The following is a 12898-nucleotide window of genomic DNA, read 5'->3' as shown; positions in this document are numbered from 1 at the left end:
AACATTGGAAAGGGAGGATATGGATACAATGTCATTAAACTTTCTAAATTTCATGCTTACTTGAGACTCAAATAAAATCCAATTTAGTATCTATCGAAAACCTACAAACACTGGTATGCTTCTACATTATAATACCTATCACCGTTCACCTACAAAAGATCGATTATCTTTAATCAATTTCTAAATGCCTATAAATATTCAACGACGGAATCTGCTTTAAGCTCAGAAATACAAATATTAACTAGCAGGTTCTTAAACAGGGGTTATTCCCTTCCCACAATAAACTGAATTAGGGTACAGGCTAAGGATTGGATACAAAATACTACACCAACCAACAACAATAGTAATATCAAAAAATACTTTATTTCTGTCTCATATGTTGAACAGTGGCACAAACAGCTTAATAGATTCTTTAAAGATACCGAATTTAAAATTTTGGCCAGGCCAATACGGAAATTACACACTATACTGAACAATTGCTCGGTTCTTTCCGCGTTCGCAACACAAATTAATGACCTGGTATACATTTCTTGCGGTGATTGTGACTCATCTTACCAAGGTTCGATGTGTTTTTCTCTGAATATTCGTGTAAATCAACATGACGCCTCAGTTCGTGCTTCTCGTTCAGCAGCGTCAGAATTAGCCTTTCATGCCATTAACGAAAAACACTTTTTTATTTAACAAAGCCAAAATACTTTGTCCAACGTAATTATATGCGACTATTAATTGCAGAAACTGTAGAAATTAAATTACACAAGAATTCTGTTAATGTTCGTCGGCCATATTTGATCTCCGATGTGTGGACCTTTACGTGCATGCGCGAAGACAAATAATCACTATTTAAGTTTCATGTTCAACCCCATTCAGTAATTTTCATTCCTGTGATCACGACATACAGTCGAAAAGCTCTGTCAGCTCCAAGAAGGAAAATAGCTTTGAATATTTTCGTTAGATTCTTTTTAATTGCGTTAAATTGATTTTAATTATGTTTAATTGGTTTTTAATTATTTTTTACTCTAATGTAAGTTGATCGATTTTTTCGTTTTAATTTCTGGAGAGTATCATACGGAAGTGTTCTACATACTATATTGAGGTAAACTCTTCTTATTATTTTACAAATATTAATATCAACGTAGAACGTATTGAGCATTACAGCTCTGATTCATACTATTTAATACCACAGTGCAAAAAAATGTGATAATTTTCTTCTATAAAGAAATCTTATATATTTAATATGCATTTATAAGCACATATTTTTATGTATAATTTATAATGTTACGAAAGTACAATTATGTTCAGACTGAGAATAATAACTTTAATTTGAAAATCATTTCAAATTAAAGCAAACAAATAAAAAAAAAAAAAAAAAAAATTTGTAAAAACTATACTAAATTCAACAGAAAGAAAAACAAAGTATTCAACAGAAAGTAAAAAATAAATAATAAAATAAAAATGTTCTCGTTATACAGGGAATGTCGAGGATATATATACAATCTAAAATACCTTGATTTAGAACAGTGCACTTTATTGAAACTTGTAAATACATATATAACAGAAAATGCCTCACCGTATCCATTATTTCAAAATACAGTAAGGAATGGCAAATTTCAATCCTCCAGAACTTTACACTTTATATAGGATGACTTATAGCATACTCAAAATCTGCAGTAACAAATTACATATTGATACACAGCAATTCAACAGAATAGAAAATACACGCACTTCTTATGATATGTGTGCTATTACCAGCTTACAAAAAACAAGATATTATTCTCAACATTATTTTCATTAGTATATGCCTCGTAAGTTAGAATTAAATTTACATTCATGTAGGGTAAGAAAAGACATACTCTGTATTAAAATAAAATACAAATGTTGCAATATCAAATGACCCGAGTCTTAAACCTTACAAGAGTAAGTTGTTCTGTGTGGGCTCAGGAGTACTACGTATGTTTTCGTACGTGGATGTACATATGTTTTTTCAAGGTTGTTTCAAATCCATTTCAAACAATGTATCCATTTACATACAAAGTATCTTGAAATTTTCAAGTATGAGCCATCATCTATCTGCATCTCAAACTAATAATATTAGCTGGAAACACAAAAAAGACAAAATTCAGATCCAGAAGTTAATGAAATTGAATTAAGTGATAAAAATTAGATGGAGAGGATATTGCTGCATTTAAAAAAAAAAAAAAATACTAAATGAGGGTTTTTTTTTTTTTTTTTTTAATATATATATATATATTTTTTTTTTTTTTTTTTTTTTACAATTTTTCTCACATTTTCTTTTAAAATTCTGATTTGATTTTGACAATAGTTTAATATTGGGCAATTGTGTCAAAAATAGAAAAAAAAAAAAATTATATTAAGAGCATTACTGAGCAAAGTTCTTCTTTAAATTCCATGGGAAAAAAAAAAAAAAAAAAACGGGACCAGTGGGTAAATGGAAAACTTACTGTCATGAGTCCACACACATTCCACAAACTCACTCCTGAAATGCTGTGAGTGTGTGGAACAGTTTAATACAATTAATGAATAGAATCAAAAAACACCTAGTTATATTAACAACTACTATAAGCTGAAAACAGTTTTGAAAGTTAACTTAAATCCGACTAAGTGATGCTTTTCCTGAAAAATTAAATTGGTGCATAAAAATTAAATTCCTATCCATCCCAATATTGCACTGTTACTTTATGTGGGCAACTTCTCCCCCTTAATGATTCTCAAATGGGGAGACTGGCTTTAAAGATATTCTGAATTGTTACATAAAATTGCAAAACAATCTCAAATGAGAGATACTGCACTACCTGAACTGAAGGCAAAAATATGAGATAATGTTAAATAAGCAGTATCAGAATGTTCAATATATTTATATATATGCTTTTATTGTATAATTGTCAAAAACTGTTTGAAATATCCATAATAAAAGTCCAAAGATCTATTTTAAATTCATAATTAATTTCAGATATGAAATTATGATTTCAGCAGTGGCAAATTTTATATAATAGTATATTTTTTAACAGTGGCTATCTAAGAAGTTCCCCTTGCAATACTGTACACTCCAAAGCATGCAGGACTCTTAAAATATAGATAGATAATATTCTTTGTTGTTTTTGTTATCATTACGAAAGCCATTACTGCCTATAAATGAAAAGTCTGAAATATTTTTAATGTGGGAATCTACTTATGCTGATAATTAAACTTAAAACTCCTTTTTAATTTTCAAAAAAGAAATTAAATGGATTAGCATGTAGTAAAATATGAAAAACGTAACTAACAACTTATTTTTAGTACAGTTCTAGTGGATTATTCATATATATAAAAGTTTATATTTTTAAATTTAAAGTAACACATAATATGGAAATAGTCTGAATATAAGTATTTGGTTATTCTCTTTCTCTCACTTAATTATAATAACATTGCATATATATATATATATATATATATACACCCACACACGTAAAACAGACAATCGAAAAGTCATGCCTATTGGATAATATACTGAATTTTAGTGTTAACTGGAACGGAAAAAAAAAAAAAGTTACATTAATTAAAGAAGGAAAAATTGAGAATAATGTTAATACTGTACTTAGAAATTAAAAATAAAATTATAAGAATATGACACATATCTATGGCATATATTCATTTAAAACAGCATTGGAAAAAGGGTGCAGTGTTCAATACATATGTTGTCAAATACATTGCCAAATCTTAGAAGGTATTAAAAAGTAGGAATAACAGGAAATAGTTTCTAATACCAAAATTAAAGGGCCTAAAAAAAAAAAAAAGTTGCAAGGTCTAAAAGATGGTATGTATTAAAACAATTAAGTACATTAATACAACAAGAAAATTAAAAGATAGATCATGAATGGCCAATAATGATCTCCGGAGAATACAACCATCATGATTTACTATATTACAAAGATATTAGCATTAGTGAGGGCACATGATGCAAGAAAGCAAGCTTATATAGCATCAGCGGCAGGGGGGGAACCACACACCCCCTATTCATTTAACCATTCCACTCGCTCCAAAATGTTTGTCTAGTTCTGTCTCGAATCTGTTTAAGCTATCAACTTCTACAACAGATGGAAGTTTGTTCCAACAATCAACCACCACACATCTCCACACATCTATCCTACAACTGCTTTCCTCAATTTGAATTTATGCCCTCTCAGTCAATTATTCTGAGCAAGAGGAAGAATCCCATCAGCATTGAGCATGCTCAAACCATTCAAGGCTTTATACACCTCAATCAGATCACCTCACAGGTGCCTCATCTCCACACACTGTAATTTGCAAAACTTAAGCCTTCTTCGTAAGAGCAACCCTTCGTTCCATTCACTAATCTTGTTGCCCTTCTCTGTACTCGTTCCAACAGCTCTACATCCTCCTTAAAATGAGGCCTCCAGACCTGTACTCTGGAGGTACCAGATCTGTACTAGATACAGTACTCAAGGTGTGGCCTGACCATTGCCTTATACAATGGAATAATCACCTCCTTATCCCTGTTAGAAAAATTCCTGTATATCATTGACAAGATTGACAAGGCACCATGAGCTACTCTTGAAGACCGTCTGCACTATCAGAAAATTTCATATCTGCCTGCACAATTATCCCCAGGTCCTTTTCACTCTACCACTGTCAGTGTAGTGCCACACAGTTGACAGGTTACTGCTTCCCATATGCAGTACTTTACATTTGTCAATGTTAAACTTCAGTTGCCACCTCTCAGCTCATCTGCTCAACTTTTCTAGATCCTGTTGCAGCGGCGTGCTGTCATTAGTGTCATTAACAACCCTGCCGACCTTCGTATCATCTGCAAACTTGGACATTAAGCCTGATATACCATCATCAATAGCATTAATGAATACAGAAAACAACAATGGACCCAACACTGAACCCTTGGGGGACTCCACTAATAATATTGTCCATTGATTACCACTTCTCCTACTCAACCATCCCTTTATCTATAGCAGCAAAAGTTGCCTTCAATGCCACACTGCTCCAATTTATGCAGCAGTCTTCCATGTGCAAACAGTATCAAAAGCCTTTCTAAGATTCAAATATATGATATCAAAATTATTCTTTGCATCTAGTTCCTTTGTGACTACATCATAGTATCCAATCAAATTGGTCAGACAAGACTTCCCCTTAACAAACCTATGCTGTGACCAAACTATAACTGAAGTCTTGTCTAGATGGTCCTGCAATGCTTCTTTAACCAGTGCCTCCATTAATTTCCCTGGAACAGAAGTTCAACTAACAGGTCTGTAATTACCTATGTCTCCCTTTGATCCTCCTTTGTGGATTAGGAACATTTCCAGTCCATGGGTAACTCCCCCAAGTACAAGGAAGCTCGCATAATTATGGCTAAGGGTTTGCTTACTTCCTTTGCTGCCTCCTTTAATATAACTGGATAGATTCCATCCACCCCAGGTGCCTTTCTTATGTTTATCTTCAACAATTTCTCCTCTGCTTTACTCTCAGTTATTACAAGATTATCTGGCTTACTGCCAGAGTTTAATAATACACCTCTGGCATTCCCTTCCCTGAATAACTATGCATGTGTGAACGTAGATGCAAAATATTCATTTAGTTTGTTAGCTACATGAGCAGGATCATCAACAGTTGAACCATCAATATCAATTGGACCAATCTGATTCTTCTCCTTCCTTCTAGAGTTTACATAAGTAAAGAACTCTTTGCTGTTTTTCTTTGCATGCTTTGCCAAAGATTTCTCGTAATCTGCCTTTGCCTGCCTAACCTCCTTTGTGACTTGGTTACAGACTAGCTTTTATCTATCATAGGCTTATGTGTCACATTAATTTATATGTATCCCATGCATTTTTCTTCTCTGCCACATGTCTAATTAGTTCATCTGACATCCAATTTGTCCTAATTCTGCATCAATGTAGACAATAGAGGATCTAAATTGAATAGGCAAAGAATTTAACTGATCATTAATGTAAATAAGGGAGGGTAATGAATAATCGTATTCATAACCCCCCTATTTTCCCAATACTAGTGAATGTTAATAGATTATAATTTATTACATAGTGATTAAAATACACCTGAATATATAATACACCTGAATAGGTAAGTTAAAATGTGCACTAATATGTCAATATAATTGAAATGTTAAATAAGGATCTAATAGCATGTGTGTAGTGTTGGAAGTGTCATAATAGCAGTAGTAGTGACAAATGATGCAAGAAAGCAAGTTATATAGCTTTTCCCTCATATGCGTAGTCTCAGCAAGAAGAAGAATGCCATTCACATTCAGCTTACTCAATCCATTCAAGGCCTTAAACATCACAATCAGATCACTCCACAGGTGGGTAGTCTCCAGAAGCTGCAATTTTCAGAACTAAAGCCTTTCTATTTGTTCCATTCACCAATCTGGTTGCCCTTCTTTGCACAATTTCCAGCAGATCTATATCCTTCCTAAATTGAGGCCTCCAGATACTCAAGATGCAGCCTAACCATAGACTTGTATAAAGGGATAATCGCCTCCTTATCCCTGCTAGCAAAGTTTTTGTATATCATTGACAAAACCTACATGAGCTGTTCTGGCAGCATGTCAGCACTGCTCAGAGAATTTCATATCTGATTGCATGATTATCCCACCAAGTCTTTCATTTTCCACTACCCTGAATGTAGTACCACACAGTTGACAACTTAATCTGGAATTACTGCTACCCACATACAGTACCTGGCATTTGTTAAACTTCAACTGCCATTTCTCAGCCCATTTACCCAATTTTCCTGGTGTGGGAAAGGGGGAAAGAACCAATAAAGGTAAAATAAGATGAAGATAAAGCTACTGCAAAACTATGCTAAAGATGGTTGAAAAGAGGCAGAAAACTATTAATGTGCCTGAGTAAATTATTTATTTCTTACATAATATCTTAAACCCTCCTTAAACATGCCCAACCATTTTATACTTGACATTTACAATTTATTATTACCTGTAATTTACTTTTAATTTTGGCATTTGAAATCATGCTATAATTCTACTCTTATTTCCTTCTTTTTTCATTACTTTCCAAGGCTTAGCAACCTACGTCTTGAACACTGCACCCTTTCTCCAATGCATTTTTAAATTAATATATTTTGCTTCATATTCTTTTTTAAGCTGCTTTGCACTTATAAATGTAATTTCCATGCCCCATGTTTTATTTCAAAACGTTCATATCCACCCATACCATTTTCTTATTCATACTAAATATACTTTTTCTTTCTACTTTTATTGCTCTCTATATGTATAATATACAATATAATATGGAGAAAAAACATAGATGAAAGCATGAAATGTTCATGAATGAATAAAGTGATCTACTTAGGAAAATGAAAAGCAGTAACAAAATGAATAAGAACATACTTATCATAGAGACAAAAGAGGAATGGAATAGCAGTATTCCACTCCTTCTCATTGAGGGGGGGGAGGGGCAGCTGCTACTGTATATACAACTAATAGATTGTATTTCTATTACATCAAACTGCCAATGATGGAAATGCAGTCAATCAGATGCAAATAACAGCATTTGGTACCTCCCCACCAAATGAAAGTGCCATCATATATGTCAGTATTCCATTCATTTTTCATTTCTACGGTAAGTGTATACTTATTAGTTCTTAGGTTTTATATATATATATCTCCATAATAAAATTTAAAATCCTTCATATGAACAAGAAAGGAAGGAAATTATTGCCCAGATTCAATATCATCATACATCTTTGATGTCCAAAACATAATAGATATAAACAAATTCATATATTGTAGGCATTTTTTTTTTTTTACATAGATATGGGCATCCACAGATTATCCTAATAGAAAAACTATATCACAATTTATCTTAACAAGTTTAAACCATCTGATTTGAAATACAAAACTGTACATACCATATACATTTGTACAATGTACAAAAAATATCCCTTCCAAGAACATCTATTTAATGTCATTTTCATGAATATCTAAAAATAACTTAAAATTTCAACTGAGATGGCATTCAAATAAAGTAATTTTAACTGATGCATTCTGGAATATAACTAACTATGAAGTGTGCACATGAAACACAAAAAGGTTCTTTACACTTTTAAAACTTTACTTATTTGATTACAGCTATAAAAACATAACTGTGAAAATATTTTATACATTTTTTTTTTTTTAACCCTTCAGTAGTCATATGGATGACTATTGTCATCCATGAAATTTTAAACTGGTGTCAATAAACAATAACTGCACTTGAAGTTGTGCAGCTCTTCATACCTTCCTATCTTAAACTAATTTATTGTTTCTGTGTGATTCAAGGTCAGCTGGCAATTGGTTTTCTGAGTAATTTGAACAGAAATTGCCCTGGAAGACAATAGTCATTCACGTGACTAATTGCACTACATTTCTACTCTCCATTTCAAATTGCTGCATTCTGGTTTTCTGTTGATTCCCGGTTATTTTTATTTCATTCTGTGCTTGTTACAATTTCAGTTTTTGCTCAAATTTTAGAGTGCAATGTCCTTGTTTGCTCTTATGTTATCTGTGTAGCAGATTTTTCCATTGTCGTTGTTGTTTGGTTTTTAGGAGCATTAGCAACTTTCCATGTCGTGTTCTAAAAGAATTAGAGTAGGCCATTTTAGTACTGAGGTGAAGTGCAATTGTAACAATGGATAAATGAGTGTATGGATTATGAACTAAACTAACTTATATTTACTGTAATAAAATATTAATTTTCAAAAGAAATATTTCTTCAAAATACATAGTACACATATCATGTAAACCAATATCTTTACTGTGTTTAACGTACATGAAATACTAATAAATGTTCCACTAGTATTGAACATCGGATTATTCGAAAATGAATCTTCTATAAGTAATAATTACTGATTGGTAGAATAATCATAATCAATACTTTTATCATCACTGATAGAATATTCACCGTCAATGCTCGATACAAATATTCTATCTATATTGAACATTAGATGATTACTGATGGCCATCCTTTTCTTCCAGACACTTAAAACCAGTTTATAATGTTTTTGAATAGATCAAGCACACCTATTATAAAATTACAAAGGGACAAAAAAAAAAAAAAAAAAAAAAATGCACAAGCTTAAAAATGAATTTCAAACTGGAGGACAGTCATCCATGCGATTAAAAAGTGTCATGAAAGGTCACACAATTAAAGAACAGTTAATGCGATGTTTGAAGATCTTGAGCAGGATAGTACTTCTGACAGTTACCATTTTTCGATTTTTGCAAAAATTGAATATTTGATTAATGAAGTCCCATGAATATTTCTCCTCAGAAAGATGCTACTGTCTGACCACACAAAATGTGACCATGCCAGGATTATTTCATTTCAGGTATAGATGGTGACACAGTATGACTCAAATGAGGAATTGGCAAATACTGTTGCCACAAAAACTGCATAGTTTGTTCAAGTTTGAGTTTTATTAGCAAGGAAAGAATGGATGTACTACTATCTACATCAAAAAATGCAGGAGGAGAAAATTTTACATGGTCAATGTAAAAACATTATATTTAGTGTTGTTAATTATTTTTTATAACAAAGCTAAATGGAGTTCCAAGCTTGCCAATTAAACAAGCATGTAAGTGTCACCTTGGGACTTTCAAAAAACAATCATTAATAAAATTAAGACGAAAGGAAGAGATAACAAGAATCTCACTTTTAAATCTCTGAAAAAGTGAATGAAAAAAAAAGCCGTAACTTTTCTGTGGATAAATTCAATTGAGAAGTTAAGGCAAACTGTCCAAGACTTTTACATAAATGAGAAATGAGTTCAAACAATACCTAAATTAATTTCAGTTCTGAAGGAGAAAATAAATTTTACTTTTATAGTAATGGAGGCATGTGATGCAAGAAAGCAAGCGCATGAGCATCAGCCAAACAGAAAAAAAAAAAAAAAAAAAAAAATTTTCATACATCCATTCCCTCTAAAAGTTTGTCCAGTTCTTCCATGAATTTATTTAAGCTATCACAACTTCCACAACAACAGATGCAAGTTTCTTCCAGCAATTAACCACCCACTGACTAAAGGCAAATTTCCACACATCTATTCTACAACTGTCCTTCCTCAATTTGAATTTATACCCCCTCAGGTTCATAATCTGGGCAAGCGGAAGAATCCCATCAGAATTCAGCTATACTCAACCCATTCAAGCCCTTATACACCTCAATCAGATCATCTTGCAGGTGTCTAGTCTTCAGCCACTGCAATTTGCAGAACTGAAGCCTTTCTTAGTAAAAGGGCCCCTTCATTCCCCTCACCAATCTTGTTGCCTTTTTCTGTACATGCTCAAGCAACTCTACATCGTTCCTGAAATGGGGCCTCCAGACCTGTACACAGTACTTAAGACATGGCCTGACCATTGCTTTATACAAAAGGATAATCACTTCCTTTTCCTACTATCTAAATTCCTGCATATCATTGACAATACCCCATGACCTGCTCTGGCAGCCTGTCTGCATTACTCAGAAAACTTCATATCTGACTGCACAATTACTCCCAGGTCTTTCATTTTCTACCACCCTAAGTGTAGTACCACACAGAACATTTCTCATTGGTACATTTCTCTGGAGTTACTTCTACCCGTATGCAGTACTTTGCATTTGTCAATGTTAAACTTCAGTTGCCACTTCTCAGCCCATTTGCCCAAATTTTCTAGATTCTGTTGCAGTAGCACACTGCCATTACCATCATTAACAAGCTTCAACATTAAGCCTGATATAGCTTCATCAATATCATTGATAAATATATAAAACAACAGTGGACCCAACACCGAACCCTGGGGGACTTCACTAAAAACATTAGTCCACAAAGAGCAGTGTCCAATGATTACCACTCTGTCTTTTCCCATTCAGCCACCCTTTTATTCATTGTAGCAACTTACCCTTAATACCCTTAACACTGCTCTACACTCTTTTAAAAGGTAATCTCTTCAAAACGTTCTTCATGAAATTGGATTTTCTTGGAAAAAAACTCAATGCTTAAAAGGATAACATAATTGTGAAAAATAATGTGGCTTAGAAGAGAAAGTACCTATCGTTTAATACTGATGAATCCTGGATCAAGAGCAATTTGACCTTTAGTAAATGCTGGCAAAATCAAAATATTTGTGGTGTCTTTCAATCAGGAAAAGCTTCAAAACAACTTAATGTATAAAATGTGCAGGTAGAGAAATGGAATTTATTTCTAAGTCAAATTTAGTGTGCAAAGCAAACACAACAATGGGGGATATTACAGTCAGATTAATTTGGTAATTTTTGAAAAATAGGAATCAGATAAATCGTTACCCAATTTACTTCAAAATGTTTTAATTATAGACAATACACTATATCATTCTGTACAGTGAAACATATATAACAACCCATTCAGGGTCATTCAGAAATTAGGATATAATGGATTGGCTATTCTAGAACAATATTGCTTTCAATGATGATCTTAGCCAAGTGAAACTTTTAGATTTGGCAAAAGCTATTCTCAAAAAAATACATATAAATTTGATTCCGTGCTTGAACAAAAAAGAATTCCTAGTTTTAAGACTGCTGCCATACCACTGTGATATTAATGCCACTGAATGTGTGGGCAAATTTGAAAAAAAAAAAAAAAAAAAAAAAATATATTATATATATATATATATATATATATATATATATATATATATATTACTGATACAGCTATGGATAGATTGTTAGAATTAAACTATTCATGGACTAATTTTGATTGGCAAAGAAACTTGAAAAAAATATTGTTCTGAATCAAATTTGGAAGAAGATTATTGGAGAAAAGATGCTCTGATGGAAGAGTTGTGAATCCTCTAATAATACCAATTGACAACACTGATGAATATACAATTTATAGATCAGACAAAACAATGATTTATGAACTTAATAGTCCTGAGAATTAAATGGATGAATAGAAAATATGAAAGTCAATTTATTGATGCCATTGAAGGTACTATTATGATTTTTATTTATGAGAAATTAAATATTGTAAACTTGAGAGCAGACTGAAGTTTTTTTAATTATGTAATGAGCAGCAGCCTGGAAAACAAGATGCAGGGTATTTCAGAGACTGCTGGGAGTCACTGTGGTACAAGTAAACATATGGGTTGTGTTAGGGTAGCTAAGAATAGGAACAGGTGCAGGTATACTTGCATGTACACCAATGCTAGGAGTTTGGTAAATAAAATTGATGAATTTGAGGTATTGCTCAAAGCATCAAAGGCAGATATTGTTGGGATATCAGAGACGTGGTGTCACACAGATATAAGTAATGCAGAACTGGAATTTTGGGAGTACAACGTCTACAGAAAGGATAGGAAGGGAGGAGGGGTTATGCTATTAGTTAAGAAACACATAAAATCTAAGGAAGTGAAGCCAGTCGACATCGCTGGACAGTGCAGTGTCGAGTCAGCTTAGTGTGACATAAGCATTGGGAGATCAAAATTGAGAGTAGGAGTGTGTTATAGACCTAATGACTCGGATGAGTATAATAAGGAACTGTACAAGGAAAATAGAGTGGGCCAGTAAATCACAGAGTCTTATAATGGGGGATTTTAATTTCCCAGATACTGACTGGAATTTGTGGGTTGGTTACTCACACACTAGCAAGGCTTTTGTGGATTTATTGGATGATTGTTTTCTACATCAGCATGTGCGGGAGGCAACTACAGGGAGTAATACTCTTGATCTGATTATCAGTAGTGATTCTTCATGCATTAAGAATCTGCAGATAAAGGAACCACTAGGTGGCAGTGATCACAGTATGGAGTAGGATTTATTCAAAGAGATAACTACCATCAGGGGTAAAGGGAAGGGTTTTTGCTTTCATAAAGGTTAATATGATGGTCTGAGACAGTATTTAAATTCTG

At 32.9% G+C, this 12898-nt stretch overlaps 1 protein-coding gene across 1 annotated transcript in view; it reads right to left on the bottom strand.

The window, feature by feature from the left end:
• The window catches only part of olf186-M (Ki-ras-induced actin-interacting protein-IP3R-interacting domain olf186-M), a 159413-nt gene that overhangs the window by 15390 nt on the left and 131125 nt on the right, over positions 1-12898 (bottom strand). The gene's annotated exons all lie outside the window — the stretch shown is intronic.

Source organism: Mastigoproctus giganteus, chromosome 13, assembly GCF_048544385.1.
Source record: "Mastigoproctus giganteus isolate SK-2022 chromosome 13, ASM4854438v1, whole genome shotgun sequence".
Lineage (NCBI taxonomy): Eukaryota > Metazoa > Arthropoda > Arachnida > Uropygi > Thelyphonidae > Mastigoproctus > Mastigoproctus giganteus.
This window is presented reverse-complemented; position numbering and strand designations above follow the sequence as displayed.